Genomic DNA, 13,980 nt, shown 5'->3' on the forward strand with positions numbered 1-13,980 from the left:
TGTGCAAACACTCTTAAGCAGCAGATGGAGAAAAAGGCAGTTTTATCTGTGGTGACCGTGTTTCTTTACCTACTGATCTCTTCATATTATACTTACATTAAAGGCACAGGGTCAGCAATCTCTCCTGACCAGTTGACAAGCCTACTCTCAGTGATGCCATTGGGTGGGTGGGACTGAGAAAGTGATGCTACAAACGCCAGATAGTGAAACGTCATGGCTAAGAGAGGATTTGAATCTACATCTCAGTCCAAGCCAAACATTGTACCATAGGTGAGAACATTATTCACCGGAGCACACCATCTACTATAAATGCATTATGGCAATGTGCTGCCAGTATTACCTATGGTGCCTATGAGAGTACGGTAAATATCCCTTCAAAAATCCATGGTAGGGGATAGAAAGTTTACTTTTCCTGCTCAGTTCCTGTTTGCACTGGTTCAGCTACGTTCAACATACCCCTTAAATATACACACATTTAATTTGATAGCAGGATTGGACACACACCCTCCCATCCACTCTGAATAGATGAGAGGCGCAAAGAACTTCAGGTGCCTTTCCCCCCTTGATGGAACAACTGATTGTTGGGGAGGAGGATGCCTGCATCATTTTTGTGGTCTTCTCTTTTTCTGCTCTTTTAGATGTGGCAGCCATTTTGTGTTATACCCATCCCACCCAGCACCGTTTTTTTATTTTGTGATGCCTTCACTGGAGCCATTTTGTGACTTGCACCCGGGGCACTTTCTCAAAATTCCAGATATGCCCACTCATCCAAAAGAGTTGGCAGCCTTGCACTACAATTAAGAGAGTAACATTCATGTTAACTTACACGATGATAATTCCCCTAGATGATATTTAGTTAACAGATATGTGGTGGGTGGTGAAACTTTTGTTTATTATTTACTATATCATAGTTCTGTTATATCTTTCAGTTATATTATAGTGAGTGCCAGTAGAAAAGAAAGATCCATGTAAGCTGTTAGGTGGCTAAGTCTCTCCTGCTTCCATTTCATGGCTTTTTTGGACTTAAGGCAAGTAAGATTTGTGAACAGCAATACTGTACTGATAGTTTAATGGCATTTCTGCACACTTAAGCAGGTGTATTTTACTAGTGACCAGTCCCTGAGGCTGGCTTAAAGTTTCATAGGCATGAGCCCTAGTGTTTTATCCACTTCAGGGTCTTGACCTACTTTCCAAATACTCTGAGGCATAAATTTTAGTCCCACGCACAAGGAAGTGAACATTTAACTTTTACAGGAATTTTTTTGCAGGAAAAAGTTTTACAGGATTTAAGAAAATGTGGGCTCTAGCAGTGGAAAGCATGTCGGGATTAAATAATTTTCTCTAGCTCTGGCCAAAAAAATAATGAATGTATCCTTTGGCCAAGTTTTAAATTCTCCAGTTGATGTGCATGAAAGTCTGGCGGTGTCTGTGGACTTAGTGATAAATGTATTTCCAAATCTGTTTTGACTCTGTGAAGAAAATTCTGCTCATTGGTACGGAAGCTTCAAGCATAGACTGTCATTTGAGCTCATAATTAACTTGCTGTAGGTCACTGCCCACTTGGAAGGCTGATGTACAAGAATGGGAGGGGGATTATAGCTTGGGTGGCATTAAATACTTAATTTCAAGAGTAAGAAGAGCCAGGTCTTCAAGAATGCCAGGAAATCCATCCCATCCCCATGTGGTCCTCCTGAGAGAAACCAGGAATGGCCTCTGACCTGGATTCCCCTCTCTTCCAGAAAGAACCCAGAACACACACACACAGACGTGGTGAGACAAAATTACTTTTTGTTTTTTAATTAATTTATTGTATCATATGGAGTAAGGCTTGGCTTTGAAATTAGGCTGAAAATTATTCAGCCTCAGTATGAACATATGAAGCATATCCTGTGTGTTTGTTTGTGGGTGTTCTCCTAGTACACATTAAGCAAGTTGATCTGAAGAAATGCCAATGGATTTTTAGAAGTTAGCAGGTATGTAATACTGGTGGGTGTTATCAAAGCCCATTATGAACAGTTGTTACCGTTTTTTGTGGCTTTGTGGTAAGCAAGCACATAATCCTGTTTCCCCCCAGGCAGGCAACTCCCTTTCTTTAAAAAAAACCAAAACAAAAACCCTTCTTCCGGTATTTATTCTGTAAGTGAGGGGCAAACGATGAAGAAGTTTAAAGAACCACTCGCCAGACTGAAACCATTTTATATGCATTTTACTCTGAAGCAGATTTTAGTTGCACCCAGTTCACATTAAAGTTGTAGAACTGGACCCAATGCTCAGTTCTCATTTTTGTCAGTTTAAAACAGTAACAAAGCTGCTTGTGTTTAGATCTTTGAAGCTATGAGGTCAAGTACTCCTTGCATTAGCTTTCCTGTAAAATGCATTAGTGTGTCCCCGTGGAAAATCAAAACTCTTATGGACATAAGGTTTATAATGCTTCTAGTAGCATCTAAGCCCAGCAATTAGGATCATTATCTCTGCACTGTTCTTGTTTCACTGACTTCGTTATGAGCTAAGGCTAGCTGAACAATTCTTAAATGACACATTATAGATATATAATATTTATATTACTGCTGTGAAACAAAACAAATATTGATGTGTTTTCACCATAGATGAATCCAGCTTTTTCAGATCTTCACAGTAACCCCCACTAAAAACAGAAAATGTTATATGAAGCTGTAAAATGTATATTCTGAAGTGCATATTGTACATTCCTTTTTCTATATATTTCCTTTATGCATAAGTTACATTTCAATTATTCTAGCAAGGGTTATAGGGGAATACCCTATAAAAGCAAATGTTAACTACACACATATGTGATGTTTCAAAACTGAAGGTTAATCATACATAGTTATAATTGTCTATCTGTCTTGTCTTGGCCAAAGGAATCTTCAACAGAGGATGACCAAGAGGCCTTAGCATCAAGCCCTGGGTCACATTCCATTCAGAGATGGGGAGCCAGGATTCTGCGACAAGCCTGAGGAGGGTCTATCTGCACCCAGAGGGAGTTCTGACGTCAAGGATGAATGTGCCCCAAGCCCCAAAAAGAGGTGATGCCTCAAACACTAGAAGCAAACCCAGCCCAACCAGGGAAGTGCCTGACTTCAAGCAATGATTCCTTAGGAGTAAAGGTTTCCTCAGAAATAAGACCTTCTACTTAAGAATACCTCTCTGGATAGAATGGATGGGAGTTAGCTGAGATTGTGGACCAGCTCCAGCAGCTCCAGCTAAAAGCCACAAGTGCCAGGGTGGAAAAGCTTCTGGTACAATGTCTATGTATCAGTACTGTGCGCTGCCCGCTAGCTTGATGTCCTGCCTACCCTAAATCTGAGCAAGAACTGCCCCCGACTTGCCTCTTGCCTTGGCTTGGCTTTGTCCATGAACCAACTGGACCCTGACCTTGAACTGCTTTGACTTTATAGTCATGACTTGCTTGGTTAATCCTCTTTTCGTGAAGAACTTCAGCTGATTTGCCATCAAGGAAAATTCATGGAAAAAATAAAATGTTTATGGTATGCATGTTTGCTTTCTCCAAAGAAGAAGAGCCCACAACCTCCCAAGGGAGTCCATTCCACTGTCAGAACGTCCTTCCTGATGTTCAGTCTGAATCTTCTTTCTTGTAACATGTTTGCTCAACCACAAGTGAAAGATTCAGGGTTATCCCTTTAAGGAGAAAGTTCAAAAAGGAACCTAAGAGCAAAGTGCTTTTCAGTAGTGCAGTGTGTCTTTGCATTCTGAAGGGAAGACTTCATCTTTCTGGACACTGTGAAATCTAGTGTCATGTGTTTCACTCTTACTTCACAGCCTGGCATGCCAATGGCTCCCTAGGGTGTGCATCCTAAGAAATAGACTGGAGCATCATGTCCCAATCTGGCTGTGCTGGCTGGAGCTGATTGTTGTTATAGTCAAAAATATTTGAGGGTACCAGGTTGGGAAAGTTTGGCCTGGAGCAATCTGGCAGCCATTCAATGGAGAGGAAGAGGTTTGGGTTCAACTCTGCTCTTACTAGTTTGCCTGAACTCAGTAAGAAGACAATACACACATGCTGTTATAAATGCATCCTACAAAATGGTACCAGCTGCCTTTATGTTTCTTTTATTAAGAATAAAGATAAATATGACTGCATTCAGAAGTTTTACAGTGCACACATTTGTCTTGGAACCCAAAGATTATTTTTAAAGTACACTTAAATGTACAGTATTGTGTAGAGGACAATAAAGGGAGGGTGACACAGATGCACTTAATTATTATCTAAGATTTGAGGTGTGGAATGTAAGATTTCTCAGTGGTTTTTTTCTTCTTCATTCATTTGGCTCAGAACACTTACTTTACACAAAATAATAATTTTATATAGAACAATAGCAGACAACACTTACTCTAAACAAAATAATAATTTTACGTAGAACACTGTTGTTGTTTAGTCGTTTAGTCGTGTCCGACTCTTTGTGACCCCATGGACCATAGCACGCCAGGCACTCCTGTCTTCCACTGCCTCCCGCAATTTGGTCAAACTCATGTTCGTAGCTTCGAGAACACTGTCCAACCATCTCATCCTCTGTCGTCCCCTTCTCCAAGTGCCCTCAATCTTTCCCAACATCAGGGTCTTTTCCAGGGAGTCTTCTCTTCTCATGAGGTGGCCAAAGTATTGGAGCCTCAGCTTCACGATCTGTCCTTCCAGTGAGCACTCAGGGCTGATTTCCTTAAGAATGGATAGGTTTGATCTTCTTGCAGTCCATGGGACTCTCAAGAGTCTCCTTCAGCACCATAATTCAAAAGCATCAATTCTTCGGCGATCAGCCTTCTTTATGGTCCAGCTCTCACTTCCATACATCACTACTGGGAAAACCATAGCTTTAACTATACGGATCTTTGTCGGCAAGGTGATGTCTCTGCTTTTTAAGATGCTGTCTAGGTTTGTCATTGCTTTTCTCCCAAGAAGCAGGCGTCTTTTAATTTCGTGACTGCTGTCACCATCTGCAGTGATCAAGGAGCCCAAGAAAGTAAAATCTCTCACTGCCTCCATTTCTTCCCCTTCTATTTGCCAGGAGGTGATGGGACCAGTGGCCATGATCTTGGTTTTTTTGATGTTGAGCTTCAGACCATATTTTGCGCTCTTCTCTTTTACCCTCATTAAAAGGTTCTTTAATTCCTCCTCACTTTCTGCCATCAAGGTTGTGTCATCTGCATATCTGAGGTTGTTGGTATTTCTTCTGGCAATCTTAATTCCGGCTTGGGATTCATCTAGTCCAGCCTTTCGCATGATGAATTCTGCATATAAGTTGAATAAGCAGGGAGACAATATACAACCTTGTCGTACTCCTTTTCCAATTTTGAACCAATCAGTTGTTCCATATCCAGTTCTAACTGTAGCTTCTTGTCCCACATAGAGATTTCTCAGGAGACAGATGAGGTGATCAGGCACTCCCATTTCTTTAAGAACTTGCCAAAGTTTGCTGTGGTCGACACATAATTAATTAGAGAAGTTAGGAAAACCAGGAGGAAGAGATTTGAGGAAGTCACAATTACAATGTTAAGAAATTAAGATTTGGGAATTTATAGTTCTTTTTTCCTTTTGTCCTTTATAAGTTGAATAAGCAGGGAGACAATATACGACAATATACAACCTTGTCGTACTCCTTTTCCAATTTTGAACCAATCAGTTGTTCCATATCCAGTTCTAACTGTAGCTTCTTGTCCCACATAGAGATTTCTCAGGAGACAGATGAGGTGATCAGGCACTCCCATTTCTTTAAGAACTTGCCAAAGTTTGCTGTGGTCGACACATAATTAATTAGAGAAGTTAGGAAAACCAGGAGGAAGAGATTTGAGGAAGTCACAATTACAATGTTAAGAAATTAAGATTTGGGAATTTATAGTTCTTTTTTCCTTTCCTTTTTTCTTTTTTTTCTTTTTTCTTGTTTTTTTCTTGTTGTTTTTTGTTAAACTGGATTGTTATGCTGAAGAATCAACTGGGGGAAAACCAAGCCTCAGAGAACCTCCATCCCTGTCCTCTCAGTGGCAGGGAGGGGGGGAGGGGGGAGGAAGGAGGGGGGAGGTCAAACCCAGCCAAAAAGGGACCCCTTTGGTTCCCAATGCTCACGGGTACTACTGGTGGCGGAAGTGGTCTTGTGGGTGGAGGGAAATTGAAGGGACAGAGTCTACATTCTATGTTATGTTTGTCTTCTTTGTATAAAAACTAATAAAAATTATTATTATTTTTTTAAAAAGAGATTTCTCAGGAGACAGATGAGGTGACCAGGCACTCCCATTTCTTTAAGAACTTGCCATAGTTTGCTGTGGTCAACACAGTCAAAGGCTTTTGCATAGTCAATGAAGCAGAAGTAGACATTTTTCTGGAACTCTCTAGTTTTCTCCATAATCCAGCACATGTTTGCTATTTGGTCTCTGGTTCCTCTGCCCCTTCGAAATCCAGCTTGCACTTCTGGGAGTTCTCGGTCCACATACTGCCTAAGCCTGCCTTGTAGAATTTTAAGCATAACCTTGCTAGCGTGTGAAATGAGCGCAATTGTGCGGTAGTTGGAGCATTCTTTGGCACTGCCCTTCTTTGGAATTGGGATGTAGACTGATCTTCTCCAATCCTCTGGCCATTGCTGAGTTTTCCAAACTTGCTGGCATATTGGGTGTAGCACCGTAACAGCATCATCTTTTAAAATTTTAAATAGTTCAGCTGGAATATCATCACTTCCACTGGCCTTGTTATTAGCAGTGCTTTCTAAGGCCCATTTGACTTCATTCTCCAAGATGTCTGGCTCAAGGTCAGCAACCACACTACCTGGGGTGTACGAGACCTCCATATCTTTCTGGTATAATTCCTCTGTGCATTCTTGCCACCTCTTCTTGATGTCTTCTGCTTCTGTTAGGTCCTTACCACTTTTGTCCTTTATTATGGTAATCTTTGTACGAAATGTTCCTTTCATATCTCCAATTTTCTTGTACAGATCTCTGGTTTACCCCATTCTATTGTTTTCCTCTATTTCTTTGCATTGCTCGTTTAAGAAGGCCCTCTTGTCTCTCCTTGCTGTTTTTTGGAAATCTGCATTCAGCTTCCTGTATCTTTCCCTATCTCCCTTGCATTTTGCTTGCCTCCTCTCCCCCGCTATTTGTAAGGCCTCGTTGGACAGCCATTTTGCTTTCTTGCATTTCCTTTTCCTTGGAATGGTTTTCGTTGCTGCCTCCTGTATAATGTATAATGTTACGAGCCTCCATCCATAGTTCTTCAGGCACTCTGTCCACCAAATCTAAATCCTTAAATCTGTTCCTCACTTCCACTGTGTATTCATAAGGGATTTGATTTAGATTGTATCTTACTGGCCCAGTGGTTTTTCCTACTTTCTTCAGTTTATGCTGGAATTTTGCTATAAGAAGCTGATGATCTGAGTTACAGTCAGCTCCAGGTCTTGTTTTTGCTGACTGTATAGAGCTTCTTTGGCTGCATAGAACACTGAGGCACTGTAAATATCAGTTCACAAAGTCTCATTTTGAAACATTAGTGAACCAGAAACCAGAGACATATTTTAAAGCACAGGCTTAGGGATGGGGGGAGGGTGGAATGGCAAGCCAACTTAAAATCAAAAATGAAGTACAGTGGTACCTCAGGTTACAGACGCTTTGGGTTACACGTTTTCAGGTTGCATACCGCGGGATTTAGCACTGTGCATGTGCAGAAGTGCTAAATCGTGCATGTGCAGAAGCGCCAAATTGCATCACGCACATGCACAGACGCGGCACTGCGGGTTACGAACGCTCCAGGTTGTGGACGTGCCTCCGTCACAGATTACGTCCACAACCCAAGGTTCCACTGTACTTTAGATCAGCATAATAGAATTCCTTGTGATTTATGTGCAATGACTCTAAATTAATGAAGTGTTACTTGCTCCAACATTGCTACAAACTACCTGTTTGACCTCCCTCAGATAAGACATTCCTTTGAAACAATGAACTGTTGAGAAAAGTTGAGGGCATTCAGTGGAAATATCAGTTTGGCAGTCTAGATCCTGCTAGTCAGGTGTCTTTTTCAAAACAACTTATTTATTTAGTATATTAATATCCTACCTTTCTTCTACCATGGAAGTCAACATGGTGTACATGGGATTTGCTTGTAAACACCTTTGTAGTCCAATCTATCTACTGAAAATTGGGTTGACATCAAACTAATTGCAAAAGAAGCCAGATGTGTCTTGTTTAATCTATACAAGCTATGTACTAAACATATATACAAAATAAGGAAAATTATAACTAGGGAAACATTTTCAAAATTGGGTATTTCAGATGGTCACCACTCTAACATGACCTGGCATTGAATTAACATTTAGTAGGCACACTAGGCCTACTAAATAAATATTCCAGCTGAACTATTTAAAATTTTAAAAGATGATGCTGTTAAGGTGCTACACCCAATATGCCAGCAAGTTTGGAAAACTCAGCAATGGCCAGAGGATTGGAGAAGATCAGTCTACATCCCAATTCCAAAGAAGGGGAGTGCCAAAGAATGCTCCAACTACCGCACAATTGCGCTCATTTCACACGCTAGCAAGGTTATGCTTAAAATTCTACAAGGCAGGCTTAGGCAGTATGTGGACCGAGAACTCCCAGAAGTGCAAGCTGGATTTCGAAAGGGCAGAGGAACCAGAGACCAAATAGCAAACATGCGCTGGATTATGGAGAAAGCTAGAGAGTTCCAGAAAAACGTCTACTTCTGCTTCATTGACTATGCAAAAGCCTTTGACTGTGTCGACCACAGCAAACTATGGCAAGTTCTTAAAGAAATGGGAGTGCCTGATCACCTCATCTGTCTCCTGAGAAATCTCTATGTGGGACAAGAAGCTACAGTTAGAACTGGATATGGAACAACTGATTGGTTCAAAATTGGGAAAGGAGTACGACAAGGTTGTATATTGTCTCCCTGCTTATTTAACTTATATGCAGAATTCATCATGCGAAAGGCTGGACTAGATGAATCCCAAGCCGGAATTAAGATTGCCGGAAGAAATATCAACAACCTCAGATATGCAGATGACACAACCTTGATGGCAGAAAGCGAGGAGGAATTAAAGAACCTTTTAATGAGGGTGAAAGAGGAGAGCGCAAAATATGGTCTGAAGCTCAACATCAAAAAAACCAAGATCATGGCCACTGGTCCCATCACCTCCTGGCAAATAGAAGGGGAAGAAATGGAGGCAGTGAGAGATTTTACTTTCTTGGGCTCCTTGATCACTGCAGATGGTGACAGCAGTCACGAAATTAAAAGACGCCTGCTTCTTGGGAGAAAAGCAATGACAAACCTAGACAGCATCTTAAAAAGCAGAGACATCACTTTGCCGACAAAGGTCCGTATAGTTAAAGCTATGGTTTTCCCAGTAGTGATGTATGGAAGTGAGAGCTGGACCATAAAGAAGGCTGATCGTCGAAGAATTGATGCTTTTGAATTATGGTGCTGGAGGAGACTCTTGAGAGTCCCATGGACTGCTAGAAGATCAAACCTATCCATTCTTAAGGAAATCAGCCCTGAGTGCTCCCTGGAAGGACAGATCGTGAAGCTGAGGCTCCAATACTTTGGCCACCTCATGAGAAGAGAAGAATCCTTGGAAAAGACCCTGATGTTGGGAAAGATTGAGGGCACTAGGAGAAGGGGACGACAGAGGACAAGATGGTTGGACAGTGTTCTCGAAGCTACGAACATGAGTTTGACCAAACTGCAGGAGGCAGTGCAAGACAGGAGTGCCTGGCGTGCTATGGTCCATGGGGTCACGAAGAGTCGGACACGACTAAACGACTAAACAACAAGGCACACTAGGAAAATAATGGGTAAATAAAACCGGGAAGCAGAGGGAAGGACTAGATGGACAATGGGGGGAAGTGAACAGTAATTCTTACAAAAGACTGTAGTGTAGAATCAGGACAAGTCAAAGAATGGAAGCCAAGTTCGCAGATTACATCAAATTAATCAGCATGCCATTACATAGTGAATTGGTTTGGACATGTATCACATGATCTCTCAATACTTTATTGTTCCAACATTTGATGACTCATAGCCAAATAAGAAAGCTGCCTCTGTTTGATTAGGTCATGGCTTTTCTACACTTGTCATTTTTTTAATGTTACAATTTGGCTCCTTCCTGCACCACCCTGATATGTCCCTATTCTAGCTGGTCATTGTAAGATCAATTCATTTTTAATATGAGAGTTAAGGGACTAACCATTTCATGTGTGCTCCAAAAAGCATGGAAACTCCATGCAGAGGGATGAAAGCTCAGGGGTAGAGCACATCCTTTGTAAGCAGAAGGTTCTATTGAGCAAGCCTTGCCATCCCCAGTTAAAAGTATTAGATAGCTGTTGATATGGTTTCTCCATGACACCGTGGAGAGCTCTTGCCAGTTATAGATACTTGGGTAGATGGTCAAATAGTCTGACCTGGTTCTATGTCCACTAGGATTTTTTTGCATGGAGAGCATCTGAACCCAACATGTGTGACTTCTTCCGATCTCCATGTTTCGTTCTGAACCTACAAAACAGTGATCAGTGACCTCCTGGTTCAAACACAAGGTAAAGAGCATGCTGATTACAGTAATTAAAGAAAGGTCTTATACCGATATTGCCTGTGGAGAATCCTGGAAACGATGTGTTCTCTTAATCCAATTATGATCCTGAAGGATAAATTACTCAGGCATCTTTTCTTGGCAATGAAATATGAAACCAGGGGAATGTTAGTACTAATGGCCACAAACCAAGACTTAGCAATGAAGACATGCAAAATGGACACCAACTGGATTAAGAATGTTCTCTCAACTTCACCTCACTCCAGGCAAAAATATTATATTGCCAGTAAAATATCAAACAGCTTTAAGCTCTGATAAGGTATTCTGGCACCCACATGTATCATCCAAAGCAACCTTTGTAAGGTACTGCCATAAGCAGCCTATCATGATGTGCTTAGACCTAGCACTTTAAATGTAAGTCTTTGTTCCCCGCTCATACACTGCAGACAAAATTCATTATTATATGATAAATAAAATGATGTCACTCTGCCCACAAATGAGCATTACATTTTTTTAAAAAAAATGCTTTCTTTTGCAATATGCAGGGTACTAAGATTTATAACAAGGCTATTGTTAGAAACTGTTCAAAATAATTTATAATCTAACACCTGGCATTGTGAGGTCCTTTTAAAAAAAAGTCTATTCCTTTTGCCTTAGTAGTTTTCAATCTCATTTCAAGTTCAGTAGAGAACATATCTTTTTATCTAATACCAGCTAATTTTGGAAGCGAGGTGGTGTTGTTAGTTCAGATTTCTGTACTGCCACACAAAGCTGCCATGTTCTTAGTTGAAATGCTCAGTGGATATGTTGAATCAGAAGATATACAAAATAAAGGCAGCAGTGCATGAAAGCAAACTCTGAAAAAACCAGTGTTTTGACACATGCTGGGTAATGTATGATGGCGTTCTGCCCTTCAATTTTCTTTGGGGACTCCTTGGAATATATAGCGTATGTCAATTATGGTTTGCTTCTATGCTGCCTCCTTGTAAAAAATGTGTTCATGTGCTATTGAAGTATAAATTCCAAATTTCTACACAATTTTATTTTTATTTTATTTTTTTAAAAAATCACTTTATCTTGCCCAGGCAACCAAAAAGATTTACAACCAAACAGACAGACACCTCCACAGACAAGACACATGCTCTGCTCATGCCTGGTGGAGGGAAAACATGCCTTTAAAATAGTGTTCTGTGCTGGGTTGCCAGGTTAAAAAATGAGTTGACTTTTACAGAACAATAGAATAACATAAGCAAAAGAAAAGAAAAGAGATTGCCCTGCTGTCACTCATTTGCTATAGCCTTCATGTGCTACAGTCCGGTATGAGTCAGAAATGATGTCAAACCATGGTTTCTCATTCTGTACACAAACTGGCACAAACTATGGGCTTAAGAGCTATCTCATTCTCCCTTTACATTCCACAATTTCTTAACTTACTTCTGGATTCTTGGCAAATAGTTTGCTGTTTCATCTGAACCCACCAACTATTAAGTTGAAACTTCAAACATCAAGAACTGAGAAATGAAGAAATCATGGCACATGAGTAGGGAACTTGCAAGCCTGAGGCTGGTACCTACTTGTGCATAACACCAAATAATAAACTGAGTGTCTGTCTTATCATACCCCTAGAATGGACAGAAAGAGCTAGGAGCCCATCTAGCTGTTAAAACAGATTCTAATCCTAAATAAGGTAAAGGTAAAGGTAAAGGACCCCTGGACAGTTAAGTCCAGTAAAATTCAACTATGAGGTGCAGGACTCATGTCTGCTTTCAGGCAAAGAGAACCAGCATTTGTCTGAAGACAGCTTTGTGAGTCATGTGACCACAAAACCACTTCTGGCGCAACAGGACACCATGACGGAAGCCAGAGCACACAGAAACGCTGTTTACCTTCCTGCTGCAGTGGTACCTATTTATCTACTCATGCTGATAAGCTTTCGAACTGCCAAGGACACAGGTGGCACTGTGGTCTAAATCACCGAGCCTCTTGGGCTTGCAGATCATAAGGTCAGCAGCTTGAATTCATGTGACGCAGTGAGCTCCCATTGCTCTGTCCCAGCTCCTGCCAAACCTAAGTATGCTTACTTGAAAGCATGTCTCATTGATTTCAATGAGGCTTACTTCTTTGTAACTGTACTTTATGACTACAGTCTTGGCTCAACATGCCCAAATAAAACCAGATCAGGTGCATGCTGTTGGATAAACTTGAACAACTCACCGTGGTTTAGGGACCAAGCCCAGACTTTATAAACAGCCATGAAGTGCTGACATGGCTGTGAGATCAGGAATTTATTGCTTAATATCAAAGCAATTTGGTTTAATGGAGTTGTGGATTGCATTGTAACTTTTTAAATAAATTTATTAATATCTTATTAGAAGCAGTTCATAACTTGGCAACACTGGTAGACTGAGTTAGGCTAGTTTTGGGAAGCTGTGGCTAAGCCAGTAAAGGTAAAGGTAAAGGGACCCCTGACCATTAGGTCCAGTCGTGACCGACTCTGGGGTTGCGGTGTTCATCTCGCGTTATTGGCCGAGGGAGCCGGCGTACAGCTTCCAGGTCATGTGGCCAGCATGAGAAAGCTGCTTCTGGTGAACCAGAGCAGCACACGGAAGCGCCGTTTACCTTCCCACTGTAGATCTATTTATCTACTTGCACTTTGATGTGCTTTCGAACTGCTAGGTTGGCAGGGTGGCTAAGCCAGTACAGGACTGTAATTAAGCATTTGTGGTGCCTTAGCTACATTTAACTGAATGCCTTGTGGAACCTCGATTTTCGAACATAATCCATTCCAGAAGACCATTCGACTTCTGAAACGTTTGAAAAGCGAAAATCAAAGGGCTGCCAGCAATTTCAATGGGGGGAAAAGAGAGACACGCGTCGAAAGCCTTTTGATTTTTAAAAAAGTGTGAAAACCGGAACACTTACTTCCGGGTTTTTGGCGTTTGGAAGCCAAAATGTTCCAAAACAGAGGCGTTCAGGAACCGAGGTTTGACTGTATTTGCTTTTTCATCTTTTGTTACTCATTCCAAAGCTAAGGTGTTACTCATTCCAAACCTACAGAAATGGGCAAGGAAGACAGTGAAGCAGAAAAAACAATAGCAGCACTCCACAGCTAAAAGCTGAAAGGAGGACAGCTAGGGAATGGAGAGGCACCTAAGCAAAGGTAAAGCCAGCTTTGGACCAACTTTGCAAACAGCAGCTACTGGACCTCTGACTGGCTATTAGCTAATGCACAATTCAACACGGGCTAGAGAAACCACCATCGCCATTATCACCATTACTGCATCCAGAATAGGGTTGCTAAATTGGGGTGGGGGGTGCTGCTGAATGCATAAAAACACTGGGCTGACCACTGTCCCTCCCTGGAAATATATTCGGGGTCTGGGCAATCTTCTGGGCTGTGAAGAGAAGCCGCTTTACTCAAACGTTTCCC

General features: G+C 41.4%; 1 long non-coding RNA gene across 1 annotated transcript in view; it reads right to left on the reverse strand.

Moving 5' to 3' along the window:
- Nucleotides 1-13,645, reverse strand: part of LOC132592627 (uncharacterized) — a 33,681-nt gene extending 20,036 nt beyond the window's left edge. Inside the window, exon 1 of the long non-coding RNA XR_009558123.1 lies at nucleotides 13,473-13,645. This is a non-coding gene — a long non-coding RNA (uncharacterized LOC132592627). The remainder of the gene's footprint in view (nucleotides 1-13,472) is intronic.
- Between the last annotated feature and the right edge of the window lie 335 nt (nucleotides 13,646-13,980).

The sequence above is a fragment of the Zootoca vivipara genome, chromosome 9 (assembly GCF_963506605.1).
Source record: "Zootoca vivipara chromosome 9, rZooViv1.1, whole genome shotgun sequence".
NCBI lineage: Eukaryota > Metazoa > Chordata > Lepidosauria > Squamata > Lacertidae > Zootoca > Zootoca vivipara.